This window comes from Oxyura jamaicensis, chromosome 4 (genome assembly GCF_011077185.1).
Source record: "Oxyura jamaicensis isolate SHBP4307 breed ruddy duck chromosome 4, BPBGC_Ojam_1.0, whole genome shotgun sequence".
Taxonomy (NCBI): Eukaryota; Metazoa; Chordata; class Aves; order Anseriformes; family Anatidae; genus Oxyura; species Oxyura jamaicensis.
In genome coordinates this window covers 64,776,822-64,800,859 of record NC_048896.1, presented here as the reverse complement: position 1 = coordinate 64,800,859, position 24,038 = coordinate 64,776,822, and the positions used below count along the sequence as shown (strand labels likewise).

Sequence of the window (24,038 nt, the reverse complement as noted above, 5' to 3'; positions counted from 1 at the left end):
AGCAAGAAAACCTGTCAGGATTCCTCACACTCTTCCTCAGTCATTTCACAATCTGAGAAACAAAATCACTTTCTTCTCCCTCACCACAAATAAAAGAGATGCAAAACAGAAATTACAAAAAAATGGTGTAAACCAGCAGATGCATCAAGCCCCCAACACATCATATGTAGTGTGTTTTTTTTAAATCATTATTGTCTTCACATGTTCATCAAGACCACCCTCCCATTACACTCCACCTGATATATGTACAATGCAGCAATGTTACACTTGAAAACTGCATATATATAACAAGACAGCACAATGCTCAAGTTCACTAAATATTAGTGAGAGTTGCCAGTGAAATTTCACCCTCACCCTCCCCAAAATAATCAGCATGCCCACTGGCATCAAGCAAGATTATTCTGCCCAGGAACGTGATCTGTTAAAACCATACATTGTTGACTCACCACGGCGTTTGATATGCCTCATCTATAGGAAATGGGTCAAAGGCAGCAACTTCATGCACCGGTTGCCATAGCTGCTGCTCGAGTCTGGCCGGCTGCTGGTACACGTTTCTAATACTAGCCCTAAACACAAAACAAAGAGAAAAATATTTGGGTTTTATTCTTTAAGTCAGATAGAGGAACTTCAGAAAACTAAGCTAGCCTGAAACATCAATATTTGCATGTAACGCAATAAAAAAAAAAAATAAAAAATCCTCTGATATTACTGTAAGACACTTAGTTACAGGCAGTATCTATACAGGCCATTAATTTCCTCCTGAAAAGAAGAAAGGTTAAAGATCAAAAATTATGCCGAATGAAGAGCTGTTTAAATGGGATAGCGGTGTCATGGTCATTTCCCCAAAAAAATTAAAAATGAAAATAGGAAAAAAAAAAAAAAAAATCAAGGATGGCAACCCCAACTGTTCAAGAAATCAAGTTCAGGACTGACCCAGGTTACAACAGATTGCACTACAAATCATGAAACTGTTCTTCAATAATGGTTGTTGTTTCTAACCTGTCTTTTCAGATCAGATCTTCACATTTTTCCTTGGAGCATAAAAGATTAGAAACACTCGCTACAACAGATTGAGATTTATGTGCAGGCATCTATCACTAATACCTGGGGATTTAAATTAAGTTTGACTTGTGATCATGTGAGTTGGCAACATGAATGTAATGAATGGCTTTAAAAACTGAGACACAAATATATACAGGCATAAGGAAAGGCTTATAAATTACTGTTGTCTACAAACTTAGAATCCTCTTTAAAAAACGTTCAAATGGCAAAGTGCTTGTACTTAGAGACAAGCTTAAACTGCAGTGTAAACAACAAATGCAATAAAGTAGAGAGGGTAAAGAGTGACTAAGAGGGGGAACAATAAAGCAAGTTCCACTCTGGTGTCTAACTACCGAACAGAATCTCCAAGTATACAGAACAGGTAACTGATGTTAAGCAAAATGCAGCCATGTTCATCACTGAGCATCACTCAAGTAAGGACAACATTTTAAGAGAGATCTGAACTGTAACTCTGTAGTAATAAATAAAAAAAATACTCAGGATAAAACAACAGCTTAATCAGAGAAGGCCCAAGACACTTCACTGTACTGGGCCAACAGTTGTGTAGTCTGAGGCTCCCTGAAATCCCACTGTAATTAGCACTTCCCAATTTCTTGAATTATCTGACCTATTACTGTTCAACCCTGCTGAAATAGCTCTTGACTTGATAGGAACCATGATTTTGTTTTTTTCTGAGCCATCCACTGTTAATGTTTATTACAAAGCAAAAAGCTGGCAGCAGTGCTGAGAGATGGAAATATCCCCCAAACGTTCCTTGTCATCAACATGGTGCAAGCCAGGCTCAATACTTGGAGAGTCATGAAGCTCTTTTTCTTAAACAGGAAAACAAAGAAACAAAACAACAACAACAACAACAAAAGTTCCTTTTCAGCTCCTTTTCTTTTTCTGACTCTAGTAAGGGCTCTGACACTGTCCTACGCTCCATGTACACTCCAGGATATCCGAAGACAAACAGAAGTTCACAGTGCTCACCTCCCTTCCCTAGACACAAAGGTTACAACACTCCACTGACACCACTAAGTTCATGTGCAAAATTAAAGAATAAAATAATTAATTAATACAGAAAAAAAATCAAGAACTATCAGGACTTGAGTTTTCTGTACTTATATTTCAAGAACTAGCCAAAACTGCTCCTGAAGGTTGGCAGCAAAACTAGGGACGTCCAGCTAAAAGGCAGTATAACAACTCATCTCAATGAAATCTGTTCAGTTTCTGAAAGGAGTGGATTGTGTACCATGAAATCCCATCCCTTCCCCTTTATTGCTTTTGATCTGTACTCATTATCACAGCATAAGAGAAAGAAAACCCAGCCCTAAAGCCTGGCATTTCCCACTCACCAAGTAGTATGTTGCTTTCAGTTTTAGACCAACATGGTTACTTGGGTACAAAAGCTTTTTTGTTTCTCTGAAAGACTGTTTTTCTTACGTTTGTCTCCACAGATGGTGCTGCAAGAAAGAAAGAAAGAAAGCTCGCAGCAAATGCAGCATTTTTTCTTTTCGCTGCTCCCCTCTATGAGGGTTAATTTTCCTTGCAGGTGGCTGATTCAAAACAGCAAGTTTCACAGAATCATAGAAAAGGGGAGCAGAACTGGAGTGCTGGAAGCTGAGCTGCATTCATATTCAGTAATGTGGCCCAGAGAAGTCTCCCTCCTCTCCTCCCGAAGAGCAGAGAGCAGCAACTATGGTAACACTGCAATCATCAGGCTTAGAGGTCCTCATTCCTAGTAGTGGTATTGGAAACTCAAAATGTAACCAGAAGAAGGGGAGGCCTAAGGTCGTAAGACTACTCGTCATACAGAACAAACAAACAAAAAACAAAGTCTGTACTTGGTTTTAAAAAGGTTATCAACAAGCTGGCAATTATTTTCTGTTATTCAAGAATTAGCCCAAGAATTCAGTGCTTTGTACTGCAAAACAACTCATACCGCACAACAGAGATACCAAACACTAAAGCTGGGGATCTATCTCTAAATGTGACTTTTCTGCTTTCCAAATCTTAATAAAAATATGGTGCCTCAAAGAGCAATGCTAACATCCTCTTCTTGGCCTGCTTCAGCTTCCTCTTGCTGTGTGAGTTTTGCAACAGCTTGCTAACTATGGGTGAGCTTTATAACATTCCCAAATGCAACGGCAGGGAAATTTTGATAGCTATTCCTTTGCTTTCAAAAGCCAGATTTAATGCTGTAACAGAGTCGGAAGGTACTTTGTCTTACAATTACTCATCCATTACTGTTAAATCTCTAAAAGGCTACAAATGTGCCAATCACTTGCAGAAAAAAATAATAAAATAACAACAAAAACCACACTCATCTTCAAGATCTGCTCATAAAAGGCCCTTTTAGTGTGCACACATTTCTAACAATGAGGGGACATTTTCTACTATCAAGCAGGCAGAAGACAGGCAGATGAAGGCAACTAATTTTGCATGCTAAGCAATTTTTGCCATCACCCCATTTAGAAACAGGCCTGTACTCCTAATACTGCTGCACAAAATGATAATTGGAACAGGACTCTGACAAATTATGCATGCTCTGAAACAGCAGGATAGAGCAACGTGTGAGCGTGCAATTTACTGGGAGTCGGGGAGAAGGAACACAGTTTAATGGCTGAGGTCGAATCACCTTTGTCATTCACATCTGCATCCCACACAAGAAAGCCGTGCATTTAACCTGCGGGAAGGTATTTCCTGCAGCCTTTATATGCAACCTTTCCTAGCAGCAACAAAGTGAGCACACAAGAGTACTGAGCAAGAAAATACTACTCCAGAGCATTCCTAGCCAGTGGCTCCAGAGCAGTGCTCTGCAGTAGGGTTAAAAGATCAGAGGCTGGGTGCACTCCACTTTCCCCAAGAAAGGGAAACCAAACACAGCTTACATGTGGACAAAGACAAACATCCCTGTGCAATAAGAACACCATCCCGTTCTACCTTAACCTCTCCCTTTTGCTGAAGCTGGCCTTGCATGGTAAGCTCTGTGTCCTCCAGCAAACTGATTTCAGGCTTCTCCTGATCATTTATGATACACATTTTCCTCTTAAAACATTTCTACACGATGCCATCATTTTTTGGAAAATCTATGTTTTCATATAGTGTTGGTTTGCCTTTAAACAGGTCTCTGGCAAAACTCACAGAGGGAGCAGGAGGCTGCATTGAGGCTATCATGAAGCTATGCAGCAAAACGACCCCATGTAAACAAGCTTACAATCACTCAGGACGCAAATGCCATGGAACATGCCCATTGTGGCTCACTGGAAGCGCAGCCTGCTTATTCAACAATGCTGTAACGCTTCATTAGCCAGGTAAAATTTGCTTTATTTATTATTAGGCCCCTCTGCAGAAAAAAAAAATAAAATACAGGCAACATCTTCTGCCAGAGGATTTCCCTGCAAAGCAACATTGATTTCACTGCAGTGTCTTCCAATTGTTGAATTCTCTTTTGCAAAACAACTGCCCTGTAGTGTGCTGTAAACACCTCTGCAAAAAGCTCCTGATGGCTCCATAAGATGCAGTAGGCTTTTCAGTCCACTTACATGTTGGGGGGGGGGGGGGGGGGGATGCAGAAGACTGATGATTACCCGAGACAACCACTTCTTTAAAAACACCCCCCACCCCTCTATTCAACACAATTTTTCAAACACATCTCCCCACAAACACCTTCCTTTCTTTGCCCCGCCGTTCAGGCGCTTTCCAAAGGCCAAGACGTCTGTCCTTCCACCTTCCAGTTGCCCCTGTCTTCTAAATTTACAAATTCACATTTCAAATGGCTGTGTCTGGACTATATAACCCGCATTATGCACTCATTTCCACTGAATTGCAAGCCAAGACACCTCCTTCCCCCCAAAGCCCCCAAGCCGTGTTAGAGGCGATGAGGCTGACGAGAACGCAACTGTTTACATGCGCCAGCTGGTAAAGCACTATCACTCCTGTCCATGATGTGCCTCTGCACTGCTCCCACCGCCACCGGTCACCTCAAGCACCCAAACAGAGCAGCTCATACACACCTGAGCACAGGAGAATGACAGCTCTCCAGCCACAGAACCTACAGCTGCAGCCTTCTTGCTTCAGTTAGCAGTTGACTTCATTAGCCAGTGTCCCTCTCCCCCATTTTTTAAAGCAGCAATCAATATTCATCACCCCATCTTGCGAAAGCAGATTAATCATAGAATATAAGCAGCAACCACCTACCATTCCGCGCTTGCCAACTGTTCTCCTTGTCCAGCAACCTCTCCCCCAAACCGTGACTTGAGGTGGTATTTTTAAGTCACATTCCAAACAGTGCCGAGGAAAAAATGGGCTTTTTATAAAAGTCAAAAGAATAAAAAGATGGGCAGCTGGATTCGAGGCAACACAATGCTTTCCTCTAAAGAAATCAAGCAAAGCCTGGGGGAGAGGATAGAGAGGATGGAAAAAGGGAGGCAAAACGTCCAATAATAATGAAATAAAGAGGGGGGGAAAAAGAGTGGCTTGCTGAATCACGCTCTTTCACTGCCTGGAAACCATTGTGCGGCGTGATGCTGGCTGTACCATTGTGCAACCTACCAGAGGAGACAGGCAGGGGGCCTGGGGAATGGGGCTGCCATGGCAACTGGAAGGAGCACACATGACGTCAAACACCAAGGTCTCGCGGGGGGGGGAGGACAGCGCGAGGGAGTGAAGAGAGAAGTCTCATCTGCAGCCACGGCTGTGGTAACTCCTGGAGAACTGGGAGCTGCATAGCTGGAGCACTTACCGGCAGCAGTAGCTCCGGCGGCTGCAGCATCGGGGAAAGAGCTAGGCAGTGCAGAGAGGCAGTAATAATGAGAATCATTTCCTCAGGGCAGATAAATTCTTTTGTTTGCATTAGCTGGTATACATACCAGGATAAACGTCCATCACCCTCCAAAAATAATACAAATATTTGAAATTCATTTCCGTTTTGTGCTCAAGGAAGGAGAGAAATCACAAGACAGATCTTCATGGCTCCCAACACAGCTCTTCACGCAGCTACCACTTGTGGGAGGAAGCAACACAATGCTCAGGACAGAGTCCCTCAGGACCCAAGGGACAGCTACCGATCTCCCCATCCACAGCATGTCGTGCCTTCTGGCGTGGTACCCCACGTCCCCAGCCTACAGCTTGCTGCTCCTTCGAGACCCCACTGCACAGAGGTACTACTTCAGTCTGAGCTCACAGAGTCAGCAATGACTCCAGACCTCCTCACGTCCGAAAGTTATGCTGACCACCTTTCTTCTGTGCATGTCAAATTGCAGGATACCTCCTTTCTTCTGGCATTTAACAACACGAAGTACACTGGTGAGACCACTGTGTTGGCCAGACTGCCGTGAACATGAGAGTGCCAGTCACAGAAATACCACTGAGAATTTCTACCTTGTTGGAATAGCTATCTTCTGTGAAGTGCAAACCATTTCATTCAGTGTAGGCAACAGGTGCCTTTCTAAAGAACACCCCAAGAGCCTTCTGCAGGCCATACTCTGACAGAGGAGGTAACCAACGAACTCCTAGAAATGTTTCACTATGGATGAAGTCAACTCATCAGCCGCATCTGGTACATGAAGTATACGTTGTTCTTAAGTACACAACGTTCTTCCACTCTTTCTGCATTAGCGTGTTTCCCCTCCATGCTCTGCTATAAGCATTTATTTTTTTTTACAAGTGGATATTTTCACCCTGATCTGTGCATCATTCCTGCATACACATATATTAATAAACATGTACACCAAAATTTTCTGTCCCTTTGCCTCCGTACTCACATTCTTCTTTTCCCCACGCTGTATCACATCTGTTCTCTCAAGGCCATAAAGACCTTATTTTCAGCTGCCATCTGAGTGTCACACTTGCACAAGAACTAGCACTGCCTCTAGTGCAGAGCAATAACTACCCAAGAAGGGCTTCCTCCCTTCCAGATTCTATGGAGTATCACCGCACAATGCCCTGAAAAAGTACTTAGAATCACCAGAACCACAGAATCATCAAGGTTGGAAAAGACCTCCAATATTCTGGCCCAACCATCCCCCTGCCACCAGTCTGACCTTAAGAGCCAGGTCCAACCTTTCCTTGAACACCCCCAGGGACAGTGACTGCACCACATTCCTGGGCAACCCTTTCCAATGCCTAGCCACTATTTCTGAGAAGCAATTTCTCTTAATTTCCAATTTCCAACCTGAACCTCCCCTGGCGCTTCTTCTGTGCTCAGTCTTCTTAAGACTCTAGAAATACACTATTGTTATGCAAAATACCATAACGAAGTTAGCTCTGTGAATAAAGCCTATGCATTAGCCTCTTGCAGGCACGCACACTTTTTGTGAAAACATTTCAACACTTACTCGTTTAGAGAAATGCTCTGCTGCTGCAATCATATACAAATATTTACGTGTGTGTATACATATATGTATGAGTTTATTACTAATCCAAAACAACAGGGATTTTTTCCTTCATCCAGATATTTTAACTGTATTATCTACAATGTTCAGAATATATTCAGAAAGAGGTTCAGTGGAAGGAAATAATTGCATGCATCAGTAGAATGGCCATCACCTCTGGAAAAAGCATTCACTACCCGCATAGTAGTGTATTAAGGGAAGGGGGTGGGTGCTTCTGGCACAATTAAGAGATGTGGGCAGGGTAGAGGGTGAAGAAAGAAACAAAAAGTCTAAGCTTTTGCAGAGGTGACAGAGGTTTCAGAACATAAGTAGGGTATTTGGCCTTGGAACAGCAGATCTAATGGAAAATAGCATCTTTGCAGATGCTGCTTTTTGTGATAGAGATGCTGCTTTCCTGAGCTGCACAGCTATCCCAGCATTTCGCTCCATGCTCCTCTGCAGTGATTCCAGCTAGCTGTTTGCTTTGTCCTGCTGAGATGACTTACTGGCTTGGCTAAAATATACAAAGATCCCATAAAAAGCATTCCAGCCTGGAACTGGCCCACAGCTAAACACTGCAATGGGTTGAAAAAGTGCAGAAAACGTGAGTGAAACAATTTAAACATGTTTTAAGGCTGGAGTCTACAGGCACCTGCTTCCCAGAACAGCTGCCCTGATCACAATGAGCAGACAAATGCTTCCCATAATAGGCAAGAGCAGAAGAGGGTATGAGATAAATATAATATAACCTTGATTGAAGCAAACGTTTACAACAGGAAGATAGCTACAAAGGTTGGCATGAGTCAATTAAAGTCATGTCAGCTAAGCTCTTATGCCCCCTTTCTGCTTCTAAAGTGTTCAGGAGATCTGGTCTTTTTTAAAACAAAACTTCCTCATTTTACTTTAAATGTAAATTCCAAAATAAGTACATGGAACCTGTAGCCCAGAAGATGAACACGAGACTGTACCTCTGACCTACTGTCATCAGACTAGGAGCTCAGAGGTCTGGAGAACAATTATGTCAGGAATTGCTTACACTCACTTCTGTATTTAGACAAAGAAGAGGAGAGCCGTCAACAAAAAATGACAATGTTGAATGGAGATTTTGGACCACCTGCGTTTCCCATTTCCAGTTCCTTGTTTGATGATGCTATAGAGTTAAATAATAATAATAATAATAATAAAATAAAAAGATGTAGGTAAACGAGAAAGACCCAAGCACCACTTTTAACAGATGGAGGAAAGGTTGCTATTAACAGATTTTATATTAATCTTCCAAAATGGTGCTACCAGGGGACCAGTAGCTACTACGCTGCCTGCAGTGGAAGCTCTTGGTGATTCACTGCTAATCCACATGAAGCCCAAAATAAAACTGGAATTGCTCAGGCAGTTTATGCCATTCCTCCCGGAGCCTGCTGCGTCTGCTGCATGGATGGCTGAATGTAGCAACTCCTGAATTGCTGCAGTTTGCAGTCTGGTATATTGAAGTAATTTGGAATTGGCAAGGGATTAATGCACTGGGTTGCAAACAGTGGTGGCTCGGGAGCTGCTGTTCACCCCGTTCAGCTCCATCTGCCTCACACAGGTCACATCATCATTCCCACCGGCCGAGTGGATCACATTCAATTAAAGGCAACTAAAATAAAATCCTAGTGACCAACAGTCTTAATATTTTAAGGCAGAAACTGACAAAATTCATCTCTGGAACAAATTCTTGCATCCTACTCAGTGCTGAATCTAGAACTCGGTGGTTTCTCAAGATCTGTTTCAGCCATTATTATTTTTTATGATCCAGCTGTTAACGTAGCAAAACCAGGCTGAACACTGAAAAAGGGTAATAAAGCATCTACAGGAGCTGGAACCCAGACTCACTGTTGTCCTCCCAAGGGATATGCTCTCTGTACATCAAATCCAAGAGTTCCTTTTTTTCCCAAGACTGTTTTTCATGTTTAAGAACTCAAGATATAACACCCCCCCCTCCCCCCGCGGTATGCAGTACAACTCCACTGTATAGAATTTCTCACCTATTTTTAATAAAAAGTACGTATTTCAAATTCCTTCATCGATTTCATTCAATCTCCTTCTGTAGCATAATTACTGATGAGGACTGACCTGGACTTTATCTTGGGGAAAAGAACTTACGATCATGGATTTTATGCTTATCGTAATCAAAATGCATTTAAAACTATTTCCTTTTCTGCATGATCGTTACACTGGCAGCTAAGAGAAGCTCTTGAAGAGTTGAAGAAGCTGTGCACACTCCTAGCACTCTGCTCACCCCTTGCCACTACTACCCCTTCTTCACCATTGTACCACAAGGCGGGATACATTTAATCTCAGAATTTTTCATTCTGTTATAGAGATGGATAAATATAAAGCAGCTGAGATGGTTAAATTGATATGATTGGCATCACATCCACTTTCTGGTCAACTGCTATTGAAAAGCACAGTCTAAACAGTAACATCTTACGGCCCGACTGATGTAGAGTTCCTGCAGTTATCAAGCTGTAACCAAGAGACAAAAACTGGTAGCTGACAACAGGCAAGAATATGGCAGGGAAGGCCTCGGCTGTTGGCCAAGTTCACTGTTATTTTCCAGAAATTTATTATTTTAAAAACTGAAATATATATATGTATAGTAAAGAAGAAGAATACTTTTAAGAGAAACTGTTAAGTCAAAATATCTATTCACTACCTGTATATTTCTAAATCAGTGTCTTATATAGCATAAAGCAAACCTACATGACATCTACATATTGCAATAAGCAGCAAGAGGACAGGCACTAACACAAGAGAATATGCATGCGTATGCATACACAGGAACATACAAATTAGACCAATTCTAGTATTCACGCTCAGCACAATTAGGAAGAAGTTCTGACCTCAAGTCCATAAATATCTTCAGAAGGATGCATATGTACTTCACTGGGCAATGAAACAGATGAAAAGATTGTTCTGGTAAGTACTGCATTCAACAAAAGGAAAGAACTTAAAGTGCTAGAGAAACAGGAGCTTCCTAACAGGCATGAAAATTCCATCTCAGCTGTAAATTCAACTGCTGCATTTTTAGTGAAAAATATTTTAGCAGTTATTTGACTACAGAGATACCAAGAAAAGTACTTCAGCACACCAAAGCACCAGCATTTTGTGACAAGCACTCACATGCACTGTTCTGTCTACTGGCAAGGGATACGCGTCTTATAAAACTCTAGCAGATGAATATACACTAAAATTAACTAACATCATTTTAAATAAACTTATCCTGGATGCTTTATTATCCTAATGATAAAAAGGTGCTAAAGGTGCCATAAACTGAATGCCTTCTACAGAAAACCATTATCATTTTAAACTGCCATATGAAGGTGAAAACAAAAAACTGCTCAGGTATAATTTAGTTTTCAATTGCCATTTCCTGTATTCAATAATTCTTCCAAAGTGCATCATTTCACGCTCGATTTTCCCTGCAGAGATACATAAGACACATACCAAGAATTCAATTATAAATGATTCCAGTTCAAGAGAGCACTGAACAGAATTTAAACTTGTCTCAGGAAGCAAACAAACAAAAAAATCAACCCCTTCCCCAAATGAGCACTTGCCCCATTTACACAATATGGATACACATCCACCATCTTCAACATACCAAAACTTCACCTGAAAACCGTGACACACTTAGAGCTGACTTGTGAACATTCCTACACAGTTCACTGCATTGCAACCCCAAAATTAAATCAGACTCTGACAGAAGGTGTCCAGCCTGTCTGAAGATATTATCTGCTGTATAAATATTGATTTTAATAAGTTGCGCTCCAAGTATACATTTTGAAAGAATATAGTTTTCTATCTTGAGCCTGACTGACAGCAAAAAGCCTCAGTTGTGTTACCATGGCAATAGTATGTTCCCAAAGGTAGGATTTGTAAAAGTTGGACCACGAAGCTGAACCCCACTGTGTTCAAAGTTGCTCAGACCTATGGAAATGGGAGAAGAATGAATGCCTAGACTTGGTCAATCATATCGATCTCAGTGCCCTGTTGACAGCTAAACTTCCTCTTCTCCCAAAAGCTGACAGGCTCCTGGAAAACTTCCAGAGCTTTCCAAACATTTCCTTTTCTTAAGAAAGTCTTTGTTGGTAGATTACCTGCCTGGGAGTTGTTTCTCCAAGTCACATTTTGGATAACAGCTTGTGCAACCCATACTCATAACTCATTTTTCTCACGCTCACAAGGTGATGTTTTGCACTTCCAAAGTTCCAACTCCCTGAGTCTTGCACATGAACAAGCCTCTGCTCCCAGTGCTCCAACTCAAACTGTGATTATACCATGTAAGAACTAGTAGCACACGATCTGTTTATTTCAATGCAATTGGTTGACTATCTTCCACACGTTTGGTTCCCCCAGGTATTTCTCCCAAATACAGTTTCTACAGTTTCAAAGGTGTTCTTGCTCAGATTTGGGAGTGCAATGATGGTAACAAACAAGCATTTGTTAATGTTTTATTTCATCTCAGCCCTGACCAATGCAATAGGTCAAGAAGACTTCACTTAAGCTAGGGAGATGTACAGACTATCAAGGCAGAAACCAGCAGTGAGGATTCTAGAATTGCCTGCAAGTTAAAATGAATTATAGCATACAAACTCTCATTCGAGTCTTCAGAAATTCATCCACAGCCAGACAACTACGTCAACCACCCAGCGCACCATATAAGAGATGCACCTTCTCTTCACCATACCCACTTTCTGCACCCGATTCCTGTCCCAGGCACTGTGACCAAAGGAAGCTCTGGCTGCCTCGTCCCAGCAGAAGCAGCTCAGGCTCTCTCATTTCACGTCATACTGGCCAGCACAGAGGAGCAGAAGAAGTACCTGGAAGACCCTATTTACTCTTCCTTTCTCAGCTCCAAACACAATCCAAGGTCTCTGCTCATCAGCACTGCAGGGCGAAATAGACACAATGGTAATTTAATGCCACTCTCAACTGGAGTTTGCGGAGACAAGCAACAGATAGAGAACGAGGACCTCAAAGTTGTTAATTCCACGATGTACTCAGCTGCCTCTGTCATACAGCATTATGCACATTTGGCAGAGCAACATTTTGAAGCACCAGATTTTAATATTGATTCTGGAATTAAACAACAGCTAAGTGGGGATGATGTACAAACCTGCCGAGCTAGACAGGTCCATAAATTCCCCAAAGGTGCAAAATGTTGATATGAAATAGACTAATTCCAAGCCACCATAATTTCATTTCAAAATTGAAATAATAGCTGAGATGCAAAAGAGACCGTGTTCTCCAGGCATTCTCATTCCACTAATTGATACACTGTTCACGCTTCTAGTCCTCCGCCTCTTCAGTGCCTCAGCATACTTCTCTTGTCATTTCATTCTGCCATATTGCAAAGGATGCCATAGAAACATCAAGAAAGATAGAAAAAAAAAAAAAAGGATACTCATTAAATGAAAATCCCACCTAAGCTAGAAAAACATAAGGATGGATCCCAATCTATATATCTCACAAAAAAAAATTTAAAAAAAAAATAAAAAATTGTGCGCTCACAGTAAGTACCTATACTGGAAGAAAATATCTGTTCTGAATACTCTCTTAATCTAGCAAATCATGACAGATCTACAGCCAGTGACTAGAGTATGAATTGAGCCCCCAGAGAAGTCTGATACAAACTCTACACTACCCAGCTGTCTGTCCTCCTCTCCCATCCAAGCTGCAATGTAGGACATGCTTCAATTTACTTCTCCTTTCTGTCAGACAGATGAGGCAAGATAAAAAATGTGGCTATGACTTGGAAGATGCTCACGAAACACGGTGTGTTTCGTCTTTGCAGATGACACCAAGTTAGGTGCGTGTGTCGATCTGCTTAAGGGTAGGAAGGCTCTGCAGGAGGATCTGGATAGGCTGGACCGATGGGCTGAGGCCAACGGTATGAAGTTCAACAAGGCCAAGTGCCGGGTCCTGCACCTGGGGCACAACAACCCCAAGCAGAGCTACAGGCTGGGAGATGTGTGGTTGGAGAGCTGCCTGGCAGAGAAGGACCTGGGAGTCTTGGTTGACAGTCGGCTGAATATGAGCCAGCAGTGTGCTCAGGCGGCCAAGAAGGCCAACAGCATCCTGGCGTGTATCAGAAGCAGTGTGGCCAGCAGGGCCAGGGAGGTGATTGTCCCCCTGTACTTGGCTCTGGTGAGGCCGCACCTCGAGTACTGCGTTCAGTTTTGGGCCCCTCGCTACAAGAAGGACATGGAGGTGCTCGAGCGAGTCCAGAGAAGGGCAACGAAGCTGGTGAAGGGTCTGGAGAACAAGTCTTATGAGGAGCGGCTGAGGGAGCTGGGCTTGTTCAGCCTGGAGAAGAGGAGGCTTAGGGGCGACCTTATAGCACTCTACAGGTACCTGAAAGGAGGCTGTAGCAAGGTGGCAGTTGATCTATTCTCCCACGTGCCTGGTGAAAGGACAAGGGGGAATGGGCTAAAGTTGCACCAGGGGAGGTTTAGGTTGGATGTTAGGAAGAACTTCTTTACCAAAAGGGTTGTTAGTCACTGGAATAGGCTGCCCAGGGAAGTGGTAGAGTCACCATCCCTGGAGGTCTTTAAAAGACGTTTAGATGTAGAGCTTAGGGATATGGTTTAGTGGAGGACTTGTTAGTGTTGGGTCAGAGGTTGGACTAGGGGATCTTGGAGGTCTCTTCCAACCTCGATGATTCTGTGATTCTTTACATCACAATTTCCAGGTAATGTCTTGGCATGGATTCCTTCTCTGCCCAGTACTTTGCCTCCCAAAACAAAGTACCATGCACCCAAAATAACATGTCAATCTCAAACAATAAACTAAAGCATTAATCCACCTCTGGGACAAAAAAGGAGATGGCTCTCTAGGGTTCTGTCACATCCTGTTATCATTGCCTCTGAGGAACCTGAGGATAAAATTACGGTCCTTTGCACTTCAGAAACAGTGTTCTGTGTAAGACTCCCCTTCATTTCACATGTGATTACCTTTGTATAACACAATAAGACCTCTCCCCAAGGTAACACAGCAACATCTGAAATTCTACATAGCTAAAAAATATTTTTAATATAGAAATGGTTACCTAGTAAAGTAGAAATACCCACAGCACACAAGCTGCCCAGTAGAATATTTTTTTAGAGCTCTTTAATTTGCATGCAGTATGTCATATGAAGATGTGCCACAGAATTCAAGTATCTCACTAAATACAGCTGACCCTCACTGTTTGTAAAGGTGCTTTCACTGTATTTAAAGCAGTAATTTAAACAGTATGATGACAATTGTCAATATTAATGTGATAACTGTTCAGAGATGTTAATGTGAAGGAAACCACATTCACTTTTTTTTCTATAATGTATACAGGAAATGAACATTTTTTTTAGTTAAATCTTTCAATAAAGCAAAGTACTTGAAAGTCTTATCAAATAGAATTCATGAGAAATTAGTCAAAAAGTATCTTGAAGGAAACAAGGACAAATATGACAGCAGCAAAGTTATCTAATCTGGACCACAGTGATGACTGCACAGTACAATTCAGTAAGTCAAGTTTACAAAACAAACTTAGAGCACTAGCTTTTCTTTCTTTTTTTTTTTTTTTTTTTAAGCCAGTTTCCCTAAATAAAAAAACATTTGAAGAATTTCAACTTGAAAGAATACTTAACTAGACCACAGGAAAAGCAGTGCTATGTTTTTAGTCTTTTATAGATATATTAACTTTTGTTCAGAACTACAGAAGTTTCACATCTGCACAGCTCAAAGTACACCTTTTTCCTTTAAGACTTTTATCTTTTGTCCATATATTTTAACTAACAGATCTCAAAGGTAACCTCCTAATCCATTTGGTTACATGTCTTTCTGCTGAAATGCTCTCATTAACACAGAATGCTCCTGGAATTGAGAGGAGAAGCTCAGAGTTTTGTTCTGAGAAAGTTGAAAGACTTAACATACCGCCAGCAGCAACAAGTCAAAAGTGCTGTCAAATACAAGCATCACCTTTAATCTGCATGATTGCCCAACAAATACTTATAGCAAAGCCTTCGGTTTGAGTTGGCACTAAAAGGATTAGGAAAAGACATGGGTGGGGAGAAAACAAACAAACAAACAAACAAACAAAACACCTCTTCCAATGTGAACCGTAAAAAAGAAGACATGCCAATCCATAGAATTCCTAGAAAAGGCACGAAGTTTGAATTCACTTTCCTTTTAGACATTCTCAGCCAAGCAGGAAGGAATAGGAACAAATTCCAATGTAATTTTAGCTTCTCTCCTATCATAAAAATCACAGAACAGATGGACAAAATGCTATACAATGAAACCTTCACTGAGGACTACTGCACCAACAGAAAAACTGCCTTAAATAGCCACTTATAAGTTGCCCCAGATCACTTCACTGAAAAGTATCTTTACTATGTATCTTCTTTTGATCGTGTTGGTTCAGTAAAGAAACCTAAATACCTAGGAACTGTGCATTTATGCATCTACCTTTTGGGCCTGTGGTTTCTTGACCTGAATTCACATCCTGAAGCTGTGCACTAATGCTTCCTGTACAGTGCTGGGGAGAAACTGGCGTCCCGCAGAGCTGCAGGCACTGAGGACAGCAGCCAGCTCTATAACCCAAGGGCAAATACTTATAAGAGCAGCATACCTGAATTCCTTGCTCTGTCGAGAATACTGTCTCCAGGTCTCCTCTCATAACCCTGGGTGCCTACAGCTGTTCTTTGAATGGTGAGAGAAGCACCACGATTTTTGTAGCACAGCTGGAAGAAGCAGTAGCACTTTTAGATACCAGCATAGCAGCATAACTACTTTTCCAGACAGAGACAGACTTCAATTCACTTTGTCTAAGTGAATAAAAAATCCAAAGCCAGAAAGAGAAAACATGAGAAAATGGTTCACCTGTGCATTTTGTTAGAAGGGAAAATAAAGAATTGTCCGTTCAGTGCACATAACTGTTTAAGCAGGCAGAAGGAGCCTTTTGAACACCTAAAAGAGTCCCAGACAGTGATTTAATCACAAAGACACTAACATGGCAGGCACTAACCTTTATATCTTTCTTGCTTTGGTTCCCTTTTCTAAACAAAGTAGCCACATTCACATTCATGAAGAGACTGATTTAATTACTAAGTATGTTTTCAGCCTCTCAATAGTTAGTTGCAGCTCCATCCTGTTTCTGGATCCCTGCATTTAAGATAGATATAGGTGACTATCTCAGCAGCTATGTACATATATAGGTGACTATCTCAGCAGCTGTGTACAGAAAGGCACAGATATGGAGATGACAAGAAAAAGAAATGGTCAAACTTCACAAACATTTGCTTTTAAATAAACACAGTTCATGAACGCTCACTCACCCCTGCTGCAATTGCTCTTAGTAGGGAAATGGGGGTGACCCTGATGAGGGCTATCAGACAGAGCAGTCCGAACATTTCAAACAACTATTCATGCTTAGCTACTAACAGCTGTAGATGAAACACTCAAACACATTAGTCAAATATGAGGTAGAGCATACCATGAATCTGATGCTGTACAGGTGGCTCACCTTTATTTGATGGCTTTTAGTCTCCAAGGCAGATGGAGTAAGATAAGGAGTTCAACAAGAGAAGCTGCAATCAGAGTGAACTGCTTCTTCCTTCCCCAAGATGAGCACTGGTGTGATAGCTTTGTACAGATAAAGGCTAGTCTTGTCCAAAAGCTTCCTACTTCGCATTGCTGAAAATCAGATTACCCTGGATTACCCACACATACATTACCTCCTGGGCATCACCTTCTTTCAGGCTATTCAGACAAGTATATTCAATTTTCAGTTGTGTTTTCACCTTTTTTTCTCTCCTGCTTTTTGCTCACTTCCTTCATTTAGCTACTTCATTACTTCTGAATGCAATACTTAGAAGAAGCAACCCTCCTTAAGTATTACTAGAAACTGGGTTTCTTTTGTAAATATTATGAAAGAACAGCGAGACTGTTAATTGCAATGTTTATTGCAAATAGTGAATAAATAGCTCTGCCACAGGGCCTCTTCCATCAGCCTACTGACAGTAAGCAATACTAAGGCAGTTCACCTTCGACAAGCTAAGATGATTCAAGTCTTTCTGCATATGAAACAATCGGAGCCTTGGACAGCAGAACAAAGGTAAAAATAGCAAGCGTTCACTCCAACGATTAGCTTTATTTACTATCTCTGAAAGACAAACTTTACTTTTAATATCTACTGTAAGTCCTGTACATTTGGATTACTTCAAGTGTTAACATTCTAGTTAGCAATTACTTACCATTGGCCTAGTCTGTCAGAGTTGGTCCATGTTTGCACCTTTACAGAAAGACGACATGAGACTGAAGTTGAGCCACTGAATCTTCGTGTAGTCCTATATCTTCTTGAGAAGACGATCAGACCTAAACAAACGGAAGAAATAAACAATTTTTCATGCTTTCTCAGAAAATGGAGAAAGCTATTTTTCTAGGTATCATCTAGATACTCAGCTATAAACATTATTGCATGTATTACATATACATATATGTCTATACTTACATATAAAGCAGCCCCTTTTATATAAAACTAATATTATACAAAAGCTAGCAAAAATCTATTTTTATTTGATAATGTCACACAAGTTTTACGATCAATTTCCACAGAAGTACAGAAACAATTTAGAATTTCATTTTTCCTATTTTCAAATTCTTTGTAGGCCTATGTTTACCAGACAGGTATGTACAGAAGCAACGTTACTATTTACTACACAACCTTTTCAGCTAGTCTTCACTAGCCTTTTTCCCCATATTGCACAAGTCTCAACATGGAAAAATACCACTAAAGCCAGCAAAAATAACGTGAAGCAGATTAAAGGTATGATTATTCCTATTTCAGGTTCCAAATTATTGATAACCTTAAAGAAGACTTGAAAGAATTGACTCGTCATTATTAGGCCATATTTATATTCCACATAACTTATTATATACATGTTGTAGAACTTTTCCAATCCCTACATAGTACATAAATAAGGCTTGTCTTTTTGTTTGTTTTCCCCAGATGAATGCTGTATAATTTGTCTTCCAGCGTGGGGAGAGAAGACAGCATTACTTCAGCTTTCTACTTTTCTCCAGGTATTTCAGAATGGCCTTGACTGGTCAGCAACTTTGGGCTGTAAGCCTACAGTCACCTCATGGCACTGAAAAATCTGAAGAAACTGTACATTTTCACCACAAACTTCCTGAATTTTCTGCTCTTTGCATACTTATCTCCACACACACACACAGCAATGACAGAGCAGAGCCAGGAACTACTAGTATCTTGTGCATAGCCTGCATCCTACCCTAAGTGCACAGCCTGGCAGTGCAGTGGCCTTATACAAAGGTTTATTCCACACTTGGCTCTGTTCGTACAACGTGGCCAAGGAGATGCATGCAGTCCCTACCAGGTAGTTTTTTTCCACATTGCCATTCAACAAGCATGTTCTTCCCTGGTGGAGTGCTAGGAAAATCCCATCACTCATGCAGATGAGGAAAACCACCATTCTCAACACTATTACCCACCTCAGGCAATCAGTGTTTGGCACCTTATCAACATAACACGACTGCAATCTGGAAACATGCACATGCTTCAGTGCTAACTATACAGAAGCAAGAACTCCTACTGGTATTAACCTTCATTGCCCTTCAGAAGTCACCTAGATCAATTTGAAAATGATTTTGTGGACTATTGCTGTCATGAGCTTTGTACTCCCACATGCCACTTGCATCTTACTACGTAACATCCTCAAGCCCATCCTTTATATCCCACTGCTCTCTGCACCAAGCAGTTAGTATATGCTCTGGCACACACTGGAAGTAATGAAAAGCCTCCCAGTGAATTCAGCAGTAATGTTTCAAGCCTGTAGGCAGGCCATTTCTCAAGTGCTATGCAAATTTGTGCCTTGTAAAATAAAATTTTACTCCACTGCTACTGCATCTTAAAAGATGTGGCTGAGTATTTTAAACTTACTGTCTTTCTACAATAGGAGAAGTAACACAAGAGCAAGAATAACTACACAAAACAGGCAAAAATAGAGGGTGGGAAAGAGTTACAGCCAGCACTCAGTAACTATACCAAAGCGTATCAAAAAGCAAAGGATAGCAAACAAAAGATCTAAAAAAAATAAATGCAGAGGCAGATAATTTAAAAATGCCTCTCTTTTCCAAGCCTAAATTGTGTTCTTAGAGTGGGCATTCACAGAAGAAGCAACAGTCTTGTTCAGTTAGTACAAGAGAATCCCAATTATGAACACAGCCTATAATTGCAGAACATGGAGAACTAAGGCAAAACAATTATGCACAGGAAGTTTGTGTTTAAAAGAATTGGAGCTATTTAATAAAAATAACAATCCTTTTCAGAGGCTGGGGTCTGCATTTCTACATTGCATGAGACTTAACTCTTCACTCCGTTTTCATTATGATCAACAGAATGGGGTAGAGCCAGCAAGCGGCGTTCCACAGATCCACACGCAGGTGTTAACACCAGCACAGTCGCCTGCAAAAACAATTCCACAGCTGCAGCAGCCTCATTTAATTCGATCCTTCCCATCCACAGGTAGAGTTGAAATTATTCAAAATCCTAGGGCAAAAGGTGCCAGAGAAGATAGACCCAGTATTTATTACTCAGCAACCAAGACCAAATAGAAAATAATAATAATAATAAAAGAACCTCACCAATAGCCTTTCCAACCCCACATGGCCAGCTGGCAGTGAATGATAAGGGAAAGCACTGCAAAGTGCTTTTTCTCTTGCTTTTATAACATTGCAATTTTATATGTGGTATATGGCACACTGCCATTTCCATTTTTGAGTGCAAAAGCCTTGTACAGAGAACAGGGAGTACAGCCAATAGAACCAGATCTACTGAGAACTCTGAATGAAAATTTATTGTTTCATGGTGAACAGCAAGCATTTTTTTTTTGTTAGTTTACTCTTGATTTTCAGCATTATTTATTGAAACAAACTATTAACAGACTATTAATAAAAACATGATCAAAAAGGGTGCCATTTATCAACTCTGCTTCAATTCCTTTTTGCCAAAGGGCTTTAAGGCCATACAACCCATGTATGAATTGTACTCTCCCAGGAGCAGCAGAATGCCTCACATGAGAGTCTGCGGCAGGTGAAGGCACAGAGCTGTCAGACCCCAACCCTGCCAAATGACATGGAAGTCACTGCATTCAGCCCCACTAAGTTGCAGCAAAACTTACCCATCTCCAGAAGCAGCTCTGACCAACCTGTTGTGGTGTCAAGAGTGAAATCACTGGAGATAAGTATTCAACTGTACATTCACAGCCATGCCATTCCAGAGATGTCAGTCTTAAGATTGAAGGGTTTGGGTGTCAGTGGAAGGACTCCACAGAAGGCAGCACTTTTGGCTTAGAGCTGTACATAACATATGGTAAGTAATCACTAACAATTAATTACTCATATGATGCTATGAATAACAGCAACTTTTTTCCCTAATGCAGATAAAAGGCAAATACATACAGAAGAATAACAGCAAAAGGCAATGTTGCTAGCAGAGATGAATGATTCTGGGTGGATTTCATTTACACCTGGTTACCTAGCTTTTTTTCTGCTCATTGATTTAAGAGACAGAGTATTCTTGAAGTAATCATGATTTTTCTGTTTGTTTTTAAAGTAACAAAAGAACACAGAACCACATAGACAAGGACCAGCCACGAAGGATGGAAGACACACTATGGTATACAACTCATGGCTTCCCAATGTAACCCTTTATGCCAAGAGTCTCCATTTTCATATGGCACAGAATATATATTCTCAGTCAAATTTCTATTCCAACTACAAAGTCATCAGACTTAAAAATATTGCATTCATACAAATAGCTTCTTCATTTAACAGTCCGTTTCTGTCTGTATTACTTACTCAGTTGTATTTATGGTACCTTTTTTTAAGCATTTCCTCTATGCTTTCGAATTGCTCCTGAATAGGATAAATAAGCAGATCATGAGACCGCATCCTTCTTTCAAAATCCAGATATTCCCAAAGCCATTCTAGGAATTTAACAAGTATACTGGAAACTTAAAAATGCAAGCATAATAGCAGTAAGATTAAAAATAAGTAAATCTCAGGTTAATGGTAATGTAATACTGTGACATTGACATACTACAGCATAATGAAATACTAAGGTTAATGCAAACTATGTTATCTATTGTACTGCCTCTATGAGAAAACAAAAAGATAAAAACATACAAGTCTGTTTTGTAAATGAAATTTTGTGCATTTTAATGGGCTTTTGTGTAAAAGTACTGCAAAACCTTCTGCAAGTTGTAAACCAGTGATGTTTAACGAGTGTTTTGAATAAACTCAAAAGATTTAAGAAAATTTCTGAGGTAAAATTTAACAGAAATGAAATAAATGTTAGTAACTCCACATTGAGATTCTTCATGGGAGAATTTCTAATAACTTTGCAAAGGTCCAGGTCCCAAAACAGCTGAAGGAAGACTCAAAAATATCAAAAATAATAAAAAAAAACATTACCACAAAAAAAATAATCTCAGGCACATCTGAACGCAAAAGAAAGCAGATATGTATTACACTCATGATAGAGAATAACATAGACAAATAGCTTTTTATGGAATGGCACTTGGATTTACAACTTCAGTAACACAAATATATATGTATGTTTTTTAAAACTGTATATGGTACATATTTTGTCTGTGCTGTGTCTATACACAAATGCTTGATGAGGTCATATTGGACCTGCTTGCTGTTTTTACCTCCATGTTAAACTGAAATTTTAGAAATGGTTATAGAAACAAATAATAACAGATAATTAACATTGTTTTGTACTCACAATGCATGAAGCCAATAAAATATTTTTGGACTCTCGAAGGTAACTTTAGCAACATATACAGGTGTAGTGAGTTTATGTGGCAAGGTTTTGGTAGCAGGGGGCCATAGGGGTGGCTTCTGTGAGAAGGATCTAGAACCTGCCCCATGTTAGGTAAGGGCCCCGCTGCTGACCAGAGCTGAGCCAATAAGTGATGTTTGCACCTCTGTGAGAGCATATTTAAGACAGGGAAAAACAACAACAACAAACAAACAAACAAAACACAGTGCCACACAGCAGCTGGGAGAGTGAGAGGAGTGAGGAACAGCCTTGCAGGCGCTAAGGTCAGTGCAGAAGGAGGGGGAGAGGTGCTCCAGGCGCTGGAGCAGAAGTCCCCTGCAGCCTGTGGTGAGGACCATGGTGAAGCAGGCTGTCCCCCTGCAGCCCATGGAGTACCACGGTGGAGCAGGGTTCCACGCTGCAGCCCATGAAGGAGACCACGGTGGAGCAGGTGGCCCTGCACCGACAGAGACTGCGGCCTGTGGAAGACCCCTGCCAGAGCAGATTCTGGGCCAGACCTGTAGGTCGTGGAGAGGAGACCACGCAGGAGCAGGTGACCTGGCAGGAGCTGCTGCCCGTGGGGGACCCAGGTTGGAGCAGTGTGCTCCCGAGGGATGGACCCCGTGGTACGGACCCATATCTGGAGCAGTTCTTGAAGAGCTGCTGCCTGTGGGCAGCCCACACGAGATCAGTTCGGCAAGGACTGCATCCCGTGGGTGGGACCCCACAGCACAGGGGACGAGAGTGACCGAGAAGGAGCGGCGGAGAAGCACTATAGACTGACCATAACCCCCATTCCCCTGTGCTGCTCAGGGGGAGGAGGTGGAAGAAGGTGGATGGGGGGGGAAGGTGCTTTTGGTTTCTTTCCTTTGTTTCTTGCTTCTCTAGCTTGTTAGTAATAGGAGGTAAATCTTATCTCCCTCTGCTGAGTCTGTTTTGCTCATCACGATAATTGCTGTGTGATCTCCTCGTCCTTATTTCCACCCTTGAGCCCTTTGCATTGTATTTTCTCCCCGCTCCTCTTTGGGGAGGGGGAGTGAGAGAGCGGTTGTGGTGGAGCTCGGCCACCCACCTGAGTAAAACCACCACAACAGCACATGCATAAAAGCTTCTACCTGCTACAGCAAGCTGAGAAGTACAAAAGCACCTAAAGGAGCTGAAACAGTGGATAAAGTGAGTACTGAAAACATACTTGGTTTTGCCTTCTTTCTCTTTGTAATGCTGTACAAAAAGATACCTGCTTTTTGAAAGACTAAGAACCAAGGAACAAGCTTGTGAGTTGGTAAATTTAATATTTGAATTACACCATTCTTCATAAAGTTAAAAAGTAACGTTGAGGTACTTTTAGTAGCCTATTTCTCTTCAGTTAATCTACATAAAATAAAATGATTTTTTACAGACTTCACTACCTGTTAGAAGTCTTTTTCTCAGCATCTGCAACTCTGTGTCATACCTGTGTGTTTCCAGTATTTGTTTTATTTATTACCACTATGCAGTGATATACACACTTCAGATTTAGACGTGCTTCTGATACAACTGCCACAAGTAGTTTTGTAGTTGGGGTGTAATTCTTGATTATCAGTTTTATAGGACCTGTTTAAAAAGGTTTGGATTATTTTGTTATACAGATATCTATCACAGGTAAGTAAGAACTAGACCAGGTCATGTATATGTTTACAGTGGATTAAAAGTATTTTTTATCACTGTTGTATTCATGCTTGTACATATCAGCATAAGAATGCAGTTGTGCTCTA

At 41.1% G+C, this 24,038-nt stretch overlaps 1 protein-coding gene across 8 annotated transcripts in view; it reads right to left on the bottom strand.

Annotated features, from left to right (window-relative positions):
- The window catches only part of MAPK10 (mitogen-activated protein kinase 10), a 121,045-nt gene extending 115,400 nt beyond the window's left edge, over positions 1–5,645 (bottom strand). For 3 of the 8 annotated variants that reach the window (XM_035325140.1, XM_035325136.1, XM_035325139.1), the window contains exons 1-2: positions 5,245–5,641; positions 447–566 (exon numbers count right to left, since the gene is read on the bottom strand). The gene's annotated coding sequence lies outside the window, so the exon portion shown is untranslated. Of the gene's footprint in view, positions 1–433; positions 567–5,060; positions 5,177–5,244 lie in introns of those variants that run through there. The other 5 variants (XM_035325135.1, XM_035325133.1, XM_035325132.1 and 2 more) reach the window with 5 other exon arrangements.
- Between the last annotated feature and the right edge of the window lie 18,393 nt (positions 5,646–24,038).